Source organism: Balaenoptera borealis (assembly GCF_965194805.1).
Source record: "Balaenoptera borealis genome assembly, chromosome: 1".
In the NCBI taxonomy this organism is placed as follows: Eukaryota; Metazoa; Chordata; class Mammalia; order Artiodactyla; family Balaenopteridae; genus Balaenoptera; species Balaenoptera borealis.
The window spans coordinates 181,113,532-181,126,556 of NC_138860.1; the positions used below are offsets into that span (position 1 = coordinate 181,113,532).

Below are 13,025 nucleotides of genomic sequence, written 5' to 3' on the forward strand. Positions count from 1 at the left end.
GCAATTTCAGAATCTGCTTGAATCATGATACAGATGAAGAAAGTTGGAGGCTGAGAGGAATTACATGCCTTGCCCAGAGTCACAGGGCAAGGAAGGGGGTGGGGGGACGGCAAGGCCTGAGCAAGACAGCCTGCCTCCAGAGTCCATACTGGCGACCACCGTGCTTATACTCAGCAAGATGATTCCTCTGTTTACTGTCGCTGTTCTTGCTCTTGATCTTCTGATGGAAGGGAGAGAGGGCGGGCAGCAGCAGGGCCTGGGCAGGAAGTCATCCCCACGACAGTGGCCAGAAGGAAGCTGAGGATCCAGCTTCCCAAATCCTCTTCTGTTCTCAGGTCTGCTGTCACTGGCCGTGTGACCTGGGGCAAGTCACGGCCCTTCTCCAGACTAAGATGTCCCATACATAAAATTAGGAGCTTGGAGTAGATAATCCCAGAAGGTCCTTCCAGCTCTAGATAAGAGTCCGACCTCACTGTCCTACCCTCAGCTCCCATTTCCCTCCCCATCAGCCACAGCCTCTCCCTGGTCCCAAATCCTCGACTCTGTAAACAGCGGCGGCCTGCGCTCTGTGGCCGGGCTGCCAGGCTAGGCTGAGCTCTGGCCGATGGCGGACTAAGCACTGTTTTGCTCTCCCTGCCATCATCCCTTCATCATCCTCCCTGTGACTCATCCGTTGAGTGTTTCCAGATTGGACCCCAATCACCATCGCTCAAGGGTGGATGGATAGGGTGGATTTTTCCATCTGGGGTCCCAGAGAGCCGGTTTTACCAAGAGCTCCGTACGATGGGCCACGAGGCAGGACGGATCCCGCACAGACCCTTAGCACTGCCTCTGGGTTTTTAAGTCCAGTTCTCGTATAAAGGTAACTGTATAGCCTGGTCCTCGGGAAAGTTAGCTAACCTCTTTATTCCTCAGTTTCCACACCTGCAACGTAGCTAATAATACCCACCTCCCTGGTGAGCACACCATTCAGTTAATACGCAAAGCGGCCAGCTCAGTGCCTGGCACACAGGGCGCTCCATCAATGCTTAGATCATAAGCTGCTATCTAACTATAGGGCTCTCTGAGTTGTTTTCTCAATTCAATCTCCCCCTGCCCCCCAGGCAACAGAGAACAGAAAGTAGAAAAACGTGGCAGATGTGTGACTCTTGCCGACTCCCAGAAATCTGAAATCCTATACTCGTGGATTATTAGAATTGGTAGAGAACCTAGATTCTCCACCTGCTCATTTTGCAGAAGAGGAAACTGAGGCTTAGGGTGAAGTTAGAGGCAGGATGAAATGTTGCCCAAGCTTTCCTGGCTGGTTTGAGGAAGAGGTGGGATTAGAACCCAGGTGCCGGGCTCCCAGTCCGGTGGTCTTCCTGAGGCCCTGGGGTAGCGAAAGGGCAGAAGGCCAGTATCCCTGGGATGCTGGGATTCTTGTCCCAAGTCTGCTCCAAGTGGCTGTGAGATGATGAGCAAGGGGCCTAGGCCCACTGGGGCTCCAAGGCCTCCTGATAAAACTTACGGGGTTGGACTAGATTGGGGTGCCCCAAAGTGGGGTGGCCAGAAAGCTGGAGCCCCAGAAGATTCTATCAGGTGATTTGCCAAGGAAGTTTGACAGGGACCAAAGGGGTTTCAAGGGAGGGCTCCAGAGTCAGACGGATCAGTGTTCAAGTTCTGCCACTTACAAGTTGTATGACTTCAGGTGAATTACCCTCTCTGTTCCTCGGCTGCCCCATCTGTAAAATGAAGATAACCCTACATACCTCAAAGGTTGCCACATGAACTGAAAGAAGATAATGCGTGCTGCCTGGCACACTCGAGGCCCTCAGTGAAAAACACCGGTTATTTTTTCAATCCCTCGGGAGCACGTTTAATATTATCCCTCCCTCACAGATGAGGTAACCAAGACTCCAGAGAGGCAAGACACCTGCCCAAAGTGACAGGACTCACAGGAACAGGGCTCTGGGAACCGCTCCCCATCTCTTCCAGCCTCCCGAGAAGGAGGCCTCTGCCTGGCATCAGTAAAATACAGCCATCCTCCCCAGCGGAGACCGCCGTCCTTGCTGGCCTCCCATGACCTGGCCCAGCCCCAGAGAGTTTTCTCATCACTCACTGCGGAGGAAGCCAGTTCCCCAGGAAACTGCTTAAACATGGGGCCCCAGCTCCTGGGAAGGCGGACTCCCAGTTCCCAGCAGCAGCCCAGCTCCTCCCTCCCAGAAGTCCCACCCAGCCTCTGAGACCGGCAAAAGGACAACATTTAAAGGCACAGGGGGACCTGCAGGTGGTGACGGTCCACTGGAGCCTCCTGTGAGCCCCTCGCAGAGGTTACTTGCCACCTGCTTCCACCTTTGAGACTCTGGTTGTTTCACTCAAGAAACCAGCAGGAACCTGGATGCCGTGTTATGCTGCGTGACCTCAGGCAAGTTGCTTAACCTCTCTGAGTCTCGGGAACCTTTTTAGACAAGAGAAATGAGCAGAGTTTGGGAAGCACGACGAAAGCAGCAAGAGTTCGCAGAACAACCTAGGAATCAGAGGGCCTGTAAAGGCCTCTAAATGTCTCCCTGATGTCTCCTGTCCCTTCCACCTCAGCCCCCACCAGGACAAAAAGTGCTGACCACGCTGATCGTGGCCCTCCCCAGCTAGAAACAACTGAATGGCTCCCCATGGTCAAGATAAAGTGCAAGCTCCTAGTGAGACGGACAGAGTTCTCGAGCAGCGTTCCTGACCGCACCCCTCCTGACCTCGCGGGGTCCTACTTTGCACTCACCCCCAGCCTCTGTACACACCTGGGACGCTTCCCTCTCTCAGAACCAACTCTGCCTCTAGGCTGCTTCGCCCAGCACTCCCTGGGAAGCTCCGGTGAGCCCCTATGCCTGGGTCGCGCACTCTCCTTTCCCTCCACGGTTACCTGTCTGCTCCCCCAACCCCAGATAGGTGGTCACCGTATTGCACTCATCTCCAGCTCCTAGCCCAGTACCCGGCTCCCAGGGGGTGTCCAGTAAATACATGCTGGGAGGAGAGGAATGCGAGGACAAGCAACTGAGAACAAATTAATGAATCCACGAGCTGTGGCGTCCTCTTCTGCAAAACGGGCGTGCGTGGGAGAAGCAGCCGGACTCGCTGGGTGCGGACCCTCACTCCCCTTTTTGTGGCTGGCACAGGTTTGCTGGGTGGTATTTCTCCTCTCGGGACCCCTCTCCCCGCTGTAGAGGGAGGACAATAACGGCACCCGCACCTCACTTACCGTGAGGACTCAGCGACCTAATCCTCCCAGAGTGCTCAGTCCAGTGCCTGGCACGAAGAGGTGAGTTCCTTGCACTTGACCTCTGGGGAAGAAAAGTAGGAGACGGGCGTGACACGGGGCGCTGAGCTCCTGCTGCAGGGTCCGAGTGTCCTTGACACCACCCTCCCAGCTGGCTTGGATGCTGCCCCCGTCTGCTGGCACGGGACCCACACCCCAGCAGCCTGGTGCCCCGGAGAACGTGAGCCCCACTGAGTCGGGAATGAGGGCTCAGCCCCTCTGTGCCATCTCAGACCAACCACTGACCTCTCTGATCCTTTCTGTCTATACAAAGGCGGGCTGAGGCTGCTTCCGTCATTGTGGGGACCCAGCCATCTCTGCCTGTTCCTTTAGTGGCCGCAGAATGACCTCTCCCGGGGGGAGCAGTCTTGGGGGGCCTTTACCTCACCATCCTCTGGTCCAGGTTTCATTAAGAAACATGAGGCCATCAGATGGGACTGTCCCCAACTTCTCCTCATGTATAATCCAAATCTATCCCATCTTCTCCCATTTCCTAAGAACATCCTGGCTCCCATCAAGGGCCAATGCCTCCCCCCGACTCCCACATCATCACACTGGGTACCACCCTCTCTCATTTGCCTAAAGATCCGGTTCCCGTAGCTGCCCCCTGTGTCTTGTCCCCTCTCGGAGCAGTCCTTGCCACCAGCACAAACCACTCTCCTGGATCCCCCCACTTCCCCTCCACCCGAGACATCTTTTTCCAACCCCCATTTGCCTGGCCAACATCGCAGCGCTGTCCGCACACGCTGTCTCTCCTTGCTCCCCTCCCGTCCCAGCCACTCCCACTGCAGATTCCAGCCCCATCCCTCCTCCAAAAGTGCCCTTATAAAGGCCCAAACTGCCTCCGTGTTTCTGTCTGGTCTTACTTCCACTCTCAACGGCCTGCAGCCCTGTGGCCCACCAGCTCTCTTCTGCAACAGGTCCCGTGGCGTGGCGTGGCGTGGCGGCTTCCCAGAGACCCTACTCTCCCTCCCTTCTCCTGCTAGCACCCTGGCTGCCCCTCCTGGGCCTCCTCTCCTGGATCCTCCTCCTCCACCTGGCCTCCGGGTGGTCCCACCTGCGCCATCTATATGCTAATGACACCCAGCCAAGGGGCCCCCACCTCTCCCATGGACTTCTAAGCCAGCCTCTCAACGTGAACCTGTCCCCAGCTGGATTCCTGGATTCTCCAAAGCCATGCTCTCAACCCCCTCGGAACCACCTTTTTGTAACGACACCACCACCCACGTAGACACTCAAAAGAAGATTCTAGAAGTCTTGGCTCCTCTTGATTCCTCTCTTTCCCTCATCCCCTGTGACCAATCCACCAGCAATTCCAGCCGATTCTTTCTCTAAGTCTTCTCTCCAGCTCCATGGCCACCTCTCATACCCGAGCCACCCGAGCCTTTCCTCCGGGCCCAAGTCCACCCGAGTGCCCACAGCCGGTTCTCCTCCTGCAGCCAGAGGGTCCCTTCCTGAGGCGAGTCGGGGCCCACAAGGCTCCAGCAGGCTGCGGGAGGGGTCAGCGGGGCAGGATGCAGGCACGCGGTCACCAGTCACCTGCGGGCGAGGCCTCCCCTTTCTCATCTATGAGGCCATCCCTCACCCTCCAGCATCCACTCCAGTGCTTCCCCGTCATAGGCACTCAGTTATTTCTGAATAAATTATCTGAAGAAAACATAAATTTCTTTCCAGAGCTATTTATAGCTGGAACCTTGGGATTGTATTTCATGAATAAAGGTATTTACAGGAAACTAAAAAGAAACTGCTGATGGCTTCCTGCTGCACCTGGATTAGCCATCCTAACTGCTTGCCTTGATCCACATGGCCCTCCACAGTGTCTCCTTACACTGCCCTCCCCGCCTTGGCCGCTGCAAGCCCTGGGCTTTCTCCTGCTCAGACCAGCCAAGATCATTCTGACCTCAGGGCCTTTGCATGTGCTGTGCACCTGCCTGGAACACGTTTCCGTCTGCTCTTTGCAGGGGGAGGGGGAGGGGGGGTCCTCCCTCGTCATTTGGGACTCAGCTTAAATGCCTCTCCTCAGAGGGGCCCTCCTCACCACCTCCAGATGACAAATTCTGCACCACTAACCCCCACGTACACCCCCTCCTCTCCCAACAGCCTCGCCCCAGCCCCTGCTATTCCCATCCTACCACATTAGGTTGTTTCCTTGGCAGGACTAATTCCATGACATGCAGTTACTTTAACTCATTTGTCTGGCTTTTCTCTCTTCCACCATCACATAAGATCCACAAGGGCAAGGCTACTTACAACTGGCCTGGTCACTGTGGTAAGAACCACCAATTCTGCCAGGACAGTGGGCCAGGCACTGTCTTGAGCAGTGTACTTGTATTACACCCTTTTTACAGATGAGAAAACTGAGATACAGAGGGGCCAAGTGAGTTACCCAAGGTCCAGCATAGAAAGAGGCCCAGCAGGGACTTCCCTGGCCGTTGTGGTTAAGACTCCACGCTTCCACTGCAGGGGGCACAGGTTCAATCCCTGGTCAGGGAACTAAGATCCCACCTGCCACGTGGTGCAGCCAAAAAAAAAAAAAAGAAAGGGGTCCAGCAGGAAGCAGGGTACCATTTACCTGCGCCCCCTTCACGCCCAGCACAGACCCAGCCCTTTGTGGGCCCTAAATTGGTACTTGCCGAATGATCAGATGAATCGCTGAATAAATGAATGTTATACACTGCAATACTGAGACAGGTTGTCTTCAGGTGGCGCAACAAGGGGCACTTTAATCTTCTTCTCCCTGTATATTCCAAGTTTTTTTCAATGGTCACATAATACACGCATAATTTAAAGTAAAATAAACCCTTATTTTAAAAGAAATTCAAAGGTTCTGGGTAACGTCTGAGTTCCAGAATATTTTTCTTCGATTTCCAGAGACGGTTACTCCTCTACTTAATTTAAACCATTGTTTTTCTAGGGAAATTGAATAAAAAGCCCGTATTTTTAAAGCTTTAAAGCTCGCTCCAAGTCTGCCCACTTCAAACAATGAAGAGAGGGCAGTGATGGGAGCTGGTTCCCGCCTCACCTCGCGTGCTCAGGGCTGGAATTCAGGGATGCATACCAATCAGGAAGCCGCTGGGAGGGGGGTCCTGCAGAGGCCAGGCTCTCAAGTAGGAGGGGGTCCAGACCCAGAAATGCCACCTCGCCTCAGGCCCAATGTGCAGTCATGGACAGGGGTCACCCCAAGCCACCTGCACTGCCCCGGACTGGCGATGTCCCTGCAACGAGGTGGTGGTGAGGCCGGGGCCAAGGCCACCCTCCCAACAGGTCAGTGGAAAGATGAGCCGCTTGGCAGGGGGTTCTCTCTCGACAGACAGGTCAGGAAAAGGTAAAGCTCGTGGCTCAGCACCAGCCTCTGACCAAGGGGTGGGCACAAGCTGCACTGCTGGCCAAGCGATCGATTGCCCATCCCGAGTTCCCACAGCATGTGGAACCCGCTGCCAGGGTCTGTCAGAGGCACAGAGAGGCCAGGCCCTGGAAGGGGTGGCACGGCTCCAGGACACAGGGTTGAGAGCTGGGGTTCTGGGCAAACAGAACAAGGTCAAGCAGCGCTGCTTTCGCTCCTCCGCGCTACGTGCCTCCGGGCAGACAAGATAACTTACCTGAGCTGTAAAACGGAGCTGATGATACAGCCCACTTGTCAGGACTGCCGAGGACCAAACAAACTCCTGCGAGCCCCGCACCCGCCAATGAGCCTGCCACTCCGTCAATATGAGCTATTACAATTAGCACTCTCCATAAACACGAGCCATCGTTATATGAGCACTTTCCAGACACCAGGACTAGCGGTCCATCTGGGCACCGAGTTCTATTCTAGGCCTTGACCCTAAACCACAGGGTGATGAACCCAGCTATATGGGAGAGAAAACACACATTCACTTCCAACGAAGAAGGGCTGAGTGTTTTGAGATTCCAGACATGTGTCAAATCTTCTCTTCCTCCCCTCCTCAAAGGGCAAAGGGGAAAATAGAACAAAGGGGGACTGTAGAAAGAGCTCAGGGCCCACCTGGTTCGAATCCTGCCACTTATACTGTGGCCTTGGGAAAGTCACTCAGCCTCTTTAAGGCTCAGTTTCCTTATCTATAAGATGGGATAATAGTACCCACCTGCAGGCTCAGTGTGGGAATTAAATGAATTGATGCATGAAAAATGTCTGCCACATACAGGCATTAAAGTAACATGAGTTGTCTTTAAACAAACAAGCTCCCAATTATCTGCCTAAATGAAGGGCAGAAGTAGCAGAGGTAATCAAAATACTGGATAACCTAAATAACCGTTACTTTTATGTTTGGGGTGGAGGGAGGGCAGCAGACCCACCTTCCCAATTCTGTATTTTTTTGGCCTGATATTAAAATGGAATTTTTTTTTATGAATCCACCAGCCACAGATGCTAGGGCTGGAACAGCAGCAAGCTTGAGGATAACAAGAAACTACCCAGAAAACTTAAAGACTTTCAGGGGAAGGGGTGATCCGCAGAGCACGATGCCCCTGGCAGAAGGGGGCTGGCAGCGTTCCTTTGCTGGTACCCAGGTGATGCTGTGCGCTGTGACTTGAGAAAGGTTCAGGACTTCCCCTGCTCTGCCACCAGCTCTGCAGACTCCTGGTTCACCTGACACCTGAGCCAGACTGAACTTCCAACAGCTCGTGCCTCCGAGCCTTTGCACATGCTGTTCCTTCCACCCAGACCCTTGCCCTCTCCCCACCCATTCTTCTGCTACACTCTGCACACACCCCCGCTGTATGTAACTGTGCTCATGCCCCTCTCCCAACCAGGGCTCTCAGACTGTACAAGAGCTACAGCCTGCCCGTTCAACAGTCTGACTCTACTCTGTCCCTGAATCCATATGGATGGGTCCTGTCCACTGTTGCCTAAGCCACCCCCAGACAGCTCTAGCCACCCGAGTCCCGGCCATCACACCTTCACCAGCCCCGAGCTATTTGACTCGTCCACAGTCTCTCCTCAGGCACCCTAACCACTTTGTCTCCCAGATACCTGAGTCATCTTGAGTGTGGTTTTTCAATCAATGGCAAAGCAGGCTCTCAATTAACTGAAACTTATCCTCATCCCACGTCCCCTCTTCTTGGTGCATGGGAAGATAACTCAGTTTCTGGAGTGGAGAGCTCATTTGAGGGCCACTTATAACCCTAACATCATAGCAGACCCAGCCCAGCAGCTGCCACTCTCACTGTGACGACCCTGAACCAGCCCTGGAGTGTTGCCACATGAGAATGCAAGCTCCGGGGGGGGCTGTGCTCAGGGAGCTCACTGCTAGATTCCCATGGTGTGCTGGTAAATGTTTAACAGCTGGTTCTCCACAGGGGGGGGGGAACTGGGACACCTGCAGCGTTTTCCAATTTCTGTGGTATAAGTGCTCTCACTGTGGCCACTTTGAAGCTACAAGGTGAGACCGCTGAACAGAGTTGGGAAGAGATGGCAGGAGCACACCCATATGTACATTACATCCCCGACTTACAAAGGTTCAACTTACAATTTTTCAACTTTATGATGGTGTGAAAGCGATACGCATTCAGTGGAAACTGTACTTGGAATTTTGAATTTGGATCTTTTCCCGGGCTGGTGACATGCAGTACAACACTCTCGTGATGCAGGGCAGGGCAGCAAGCGGTAGCTCCCAACCAGCCGTGCAGTCACCAGGGTAAACAGCCGATAACGCTTACAACCATTGTGCACCCAGACAGCCATTCTGTTTCTCACTTTCAGTACAGTGTTCAATAAATTGCGTGAGATATTCAATACTTTATTATAAAATAGGCTTTGTGTTAGGTGATTTTGCCCAACTGTAGGCTAATGGGAGTGTTCTGAGCACGTTCAATGTAGGCGAGGCTAAGCTATGATGTTCGGTAGGTTAGGTGTATTAAATGCAGTTTCCACTTATGAGATTTTCTTTTTTTTTAACATTTTATTTATTTATTTATTTATTTATTTATTTATTGGCCGCACCTTACGGCTTGCGGGATCCTAGTTCCCCAACCAGGGATTGAACCCGGGCCCTGGCAGTGAAAGCGCCGAGTCCTAACCACTGGACTGCCAGGGAATTCCCTCGACTTACGGTATTTTCAACTTACAATATTTTCAACTAACAATGGGTTTATCAGGACCCATCAGAAGTTGAGGAAGATCTGTATGTGTGTATATATATGTATATACACACACACATACAGACATATAAAAGGATCTATCTATCTATCTATATATATACATACACACACACACACACACAAAAGATATAAATAATCACAAATACATAGGTAACTGTGAAAAACAGTGAAATAATCAGGAAGTACTGTATTCTGAGTACTTATTACCCTTGTTTTTGGTATAATTTATTTAATTGTAAATTTATACACTACAGCCAGTTTACATACTATAAACTTGCAGGTTAACAGCCAACTCGCAAAACGCCTAAAATTTAGCAATCAGATCTCATTCTTCAGTACAGACTCCAGCACACCACTGCCCAGGGCCGGGCACAGGCTGTGCGAGGACGGGTCACTCCTGGGAGCTCATTAGACTAGGACCCCAAAGGAAGGCGACTCAAATGCCCTCCATTGAGGCAAAGAGAGACCAAGGAACTCTTCAGGGACACATGGCAAGAAAGGAGCTGAGCTGGGGCCCAGGCAGCACAGTGGGGGAGGAAAGAAAACTTTGGCCTACTCCACTGTTTATGAGTTTGACTCTTTCCTGGACTTGAGGGCAAGGACAGCAGATGAGAATCCAAAGATACTAAAGACAAGCTTGCAGAAGAAAGCAAGGACTGGGCGGTCAGGGAGACCCAGGCTTGAGTCCTTCACTGACTGTGACCTTCGGCAGTCACTTAAATGCTGTGCTTCATCTTCCTCGTCTGTAAAATGGGTATGAGCCCATCTTCACTGCCTAATTATCAGGGTGGTTGTAGAAACAAAAAGACAGCAGACATGAAAGAGCAACATAAATCTAAGCTACTATTATCATACATATATATGCAGTACATATCACCCACTTTACCTTTTTAAAACTTATCGAAGAAGATTATATTCTTTCCACTCTGCTCCTTCCCACCGTTTAAAAGATGACATATATGCACCAGCTAGCCCAGCACCTGGCACATACCGGGTTCCATAAAGAGCTTTTAATTTACTGTTGATTTATCTGTTAATTTACTATTTATTTAAATAACAGTGGGCCTTCCTCTTAAACGAACCTGGTACCTGGGTCCCAAGAAGTCCACCAAGTTTCCCCCTCCCCAGACTCCTTCAAAGCTAACCTGTGAAACAGGACAATTTAGGAACCATTAGTTCCTGGGCATCCACATAATCAGCAACCATTTACTGAGCACCTACTGTGTGTCAGGCGCTGGTGATCAAGGCAGACATGGGCCCTACTCTCGAAGGCTTATAGTCCACTGGGAGGGGTAAAAACCCACCCCGACCGCAGTGAGGGCTCTAAGAGCATCACGAACAGGAATTCTGGAGCCAGGCTGGCTGCCCAGAGAGGAGGAGATCCCTGAGTGAGAAGCGAAGAGCGGAAGGATGGGACCAGCTAAGGCAACGGCCCTCTGGTGGAAGAGGAAGGAGCAGGGGAACTCGGAAAGGCAAGTGCGATGGAGCAAAGTAAGAAAGACGCAGGCACAACCCGAGGCCTCACAAGCCAGAAGAAGAGCTCCATCCCTAGAAGTTTTAACCCAGCCACAGGGAGCTTGGAGATTTCCAGACTGTGCCCTCCTTTCCAGTTTATATACCCGAGGCCTGGACACTGTGGGGCATAGTGCTGGGTGGAGAGACAGAGGGACGGATAGATGCTGCCGCTCAGGCCCATTCAGGCAGGGCCTGCAGAGAAGACCTGAGCATGTTAATAAGCCTGCACGACCTGTCCTCTGCCCCCAGCATCTGAGGAGGAACAGATGGGGCTTCAGCAGGCGGAGCATGACTTCCCCGGACTGAAGCCCTCGGGAAGGCCAAGGCCTCTGAGACAAAGTCTTAGCTCCAGAGCCCGTGGGCAGGGTGGCCCACCCCTACCACCTCCCTGCTGTGGCCCGAGGCAGGGTCCTCAGGCTCTCAAGGCTAAAGGAAGCTTCCTGACCCCCTGCCCCAGGACCCCAGCGTGGAAGAGGGAGGAAGAACTCTCCCCAGACTCCCCTACATCAGGCCTGGCCTCCCTCTCAAAGACCACCCCCGGAGGCCCAGGAGGCTGGTCTTCATCTTCACAGAGCCTGTCCCGGACACACTTTTCTGTCTCCAGGAGTGTCCAGGCCTGACCGGGTTCTGTGGCCGTGGCCTTCCGGCTGACCAAGACATCCTCTCCTCCCACACTCCCCTCCTCCAGGAGGCCGCCCCCGTCCAGTCTCTGGGCAGGGGTCCAGGGTGGGAGAGGCGGGCCCAGAGCAGAGGCGAGAAGAGCATCCCTGACTCCACTTAATCCCAGGGACCCTCAGGTCAGTGCAGGGGGGAGCTGAACCACAGTGACAGCAGGACCTGAAGGCCTGGGTGAACCAAAGGGAAAGTGAAGCCCAGGGTGGGGGTGGGGGGATTTCCAAACTGTCCCTGCCAGAACCTGCAGAGGTCACACACACACACACACACACACACACACACACAGATGCACAAAAGCCAAACAGGAGTCATGCAGAGGGATGGGACACCCAAGGGACACAGAGTCTCCCATGGGGGGAGGGGACACACACACACACACACACACACACACACACTAGTAATACAATCGCTCCAATGTCACAGGACATACATACACACAGAGAGGAAACCCCAGCTCCGGGACCTCACCCCCAGAGACACTGAGATACACACTCGCATACACAACCGGGCACACGGAGGAGACCCGGGCTCCGGGAGAGACTCTCCCCCGGAGAATCGGGGACACAAGGATCACGCACGAGCGGAGACCAGGACCACGCGGGAGACCGAGACCCTGGACTCGGCGACACTCGCACAGGGACGCCCACGGCCCCTGAGAGACCCAGAGCCACACGGACACCCTGGCGGGGTCTCGGGGATCGCGGAGCCCCCCGCCCGGCCCCGCGCCCCGCGGGCCGCACTCACCGGCTCCGGCCGCTCGGCCGCGCCTTTGTTGTCCGCGCCGCTCACAAAGGCGCCGGCGGCCGCCCGCACCTCAGCTGCCCCGGCGGCCGCGGGCGCCCATGGCCGGGCCGGCCCAGCCCCGCGCCCCAGCCGCCCGGCCCGCCGCCGCCCGAGCCAATGGCCGCGCCGCGCGCCGCCCGCGAGGTCACGGCCCGGTCCGGGGTGCGCCCGCCGCCGCCGCCGCCGCCGCCGCCGCCGCCGCCGCCGCCGCCGCCGCTGCCGAGCGGCCTGGTCCAGCCGCCGCGCACAACGCGACGCGGCGCCGCCCCCGCCCGCCTGCCAGCCCGGCCCGCCGGCCTGCTCGCCGCGGCTGAAGTCACCGCTTAACCCCTGCTGGCCAGGCCGCCGCGCCCGGCGACCCCCGGAAGGCCGGGAGCTCCCCCAACCGGCCCCCACCCCGCGGCCGGAGGAGGGCTTCCATCCCTCCCGCCCACCCAGCGTCTCGCCACACGGGTGGGGAAACCGACGCCTGCAGGGGCTGGGGCACGACCCCCTAGGTCTCAGAGGGCTCCCCAGTCCTTCATCCCCCCCCCGTGTCCCCTACCCCTTCCCCGCTTCTCCCTTGGAAAGGTCCCGGGCCCGCGCCAGCCGCTTGCTTCTCCCTCACTTACAGGGGCTTGCCCAGGGCTACCCCAGAAGGGTGAGGGAT

The 13,025-nt window shown here is 54.8% G+C and overlaps 1 protein-coding gene across 11 annotated transcripts in view; it reads right to left on the bottom strand.

The window, feature by feature from the left end:
• Positions 1-13,025, bottom strand: part of ARHGEF10L (Rho guanine nucleotide exchange factor 10 like) — a 175,491-nt gene that overhangs the window by 146,989 nt on the left and 15,477 nt on the right. For 3 of the 11 annotated variants that reach the window (XM_082402678.1, XM_082402676.1, XM_082402675.1), the window contains exons 1-3: positions 12,338-12,556; positions 3,230-3,311; positions 2,261-2,437 (exon numbers count right to left, since the gene is read on the bottom strand). The exons of 1 other annotated variant lie outside the window; for it this stretch is intronic. The gene's annotated coding sequence lies outside the window, so the exon portion shown is untranslated. Of the gene's footprint in view, positions 1-2,260; positions 2,438-3,229; positions 3,312-12,337; positions 12,557-13,025 lie in introns of those variants that run through there. 7 more of the 11 variants (XM_082402686.1, XM_082402677.1, XM_082402673.1 and 4 more) reach the window with 4 other exon arrangements.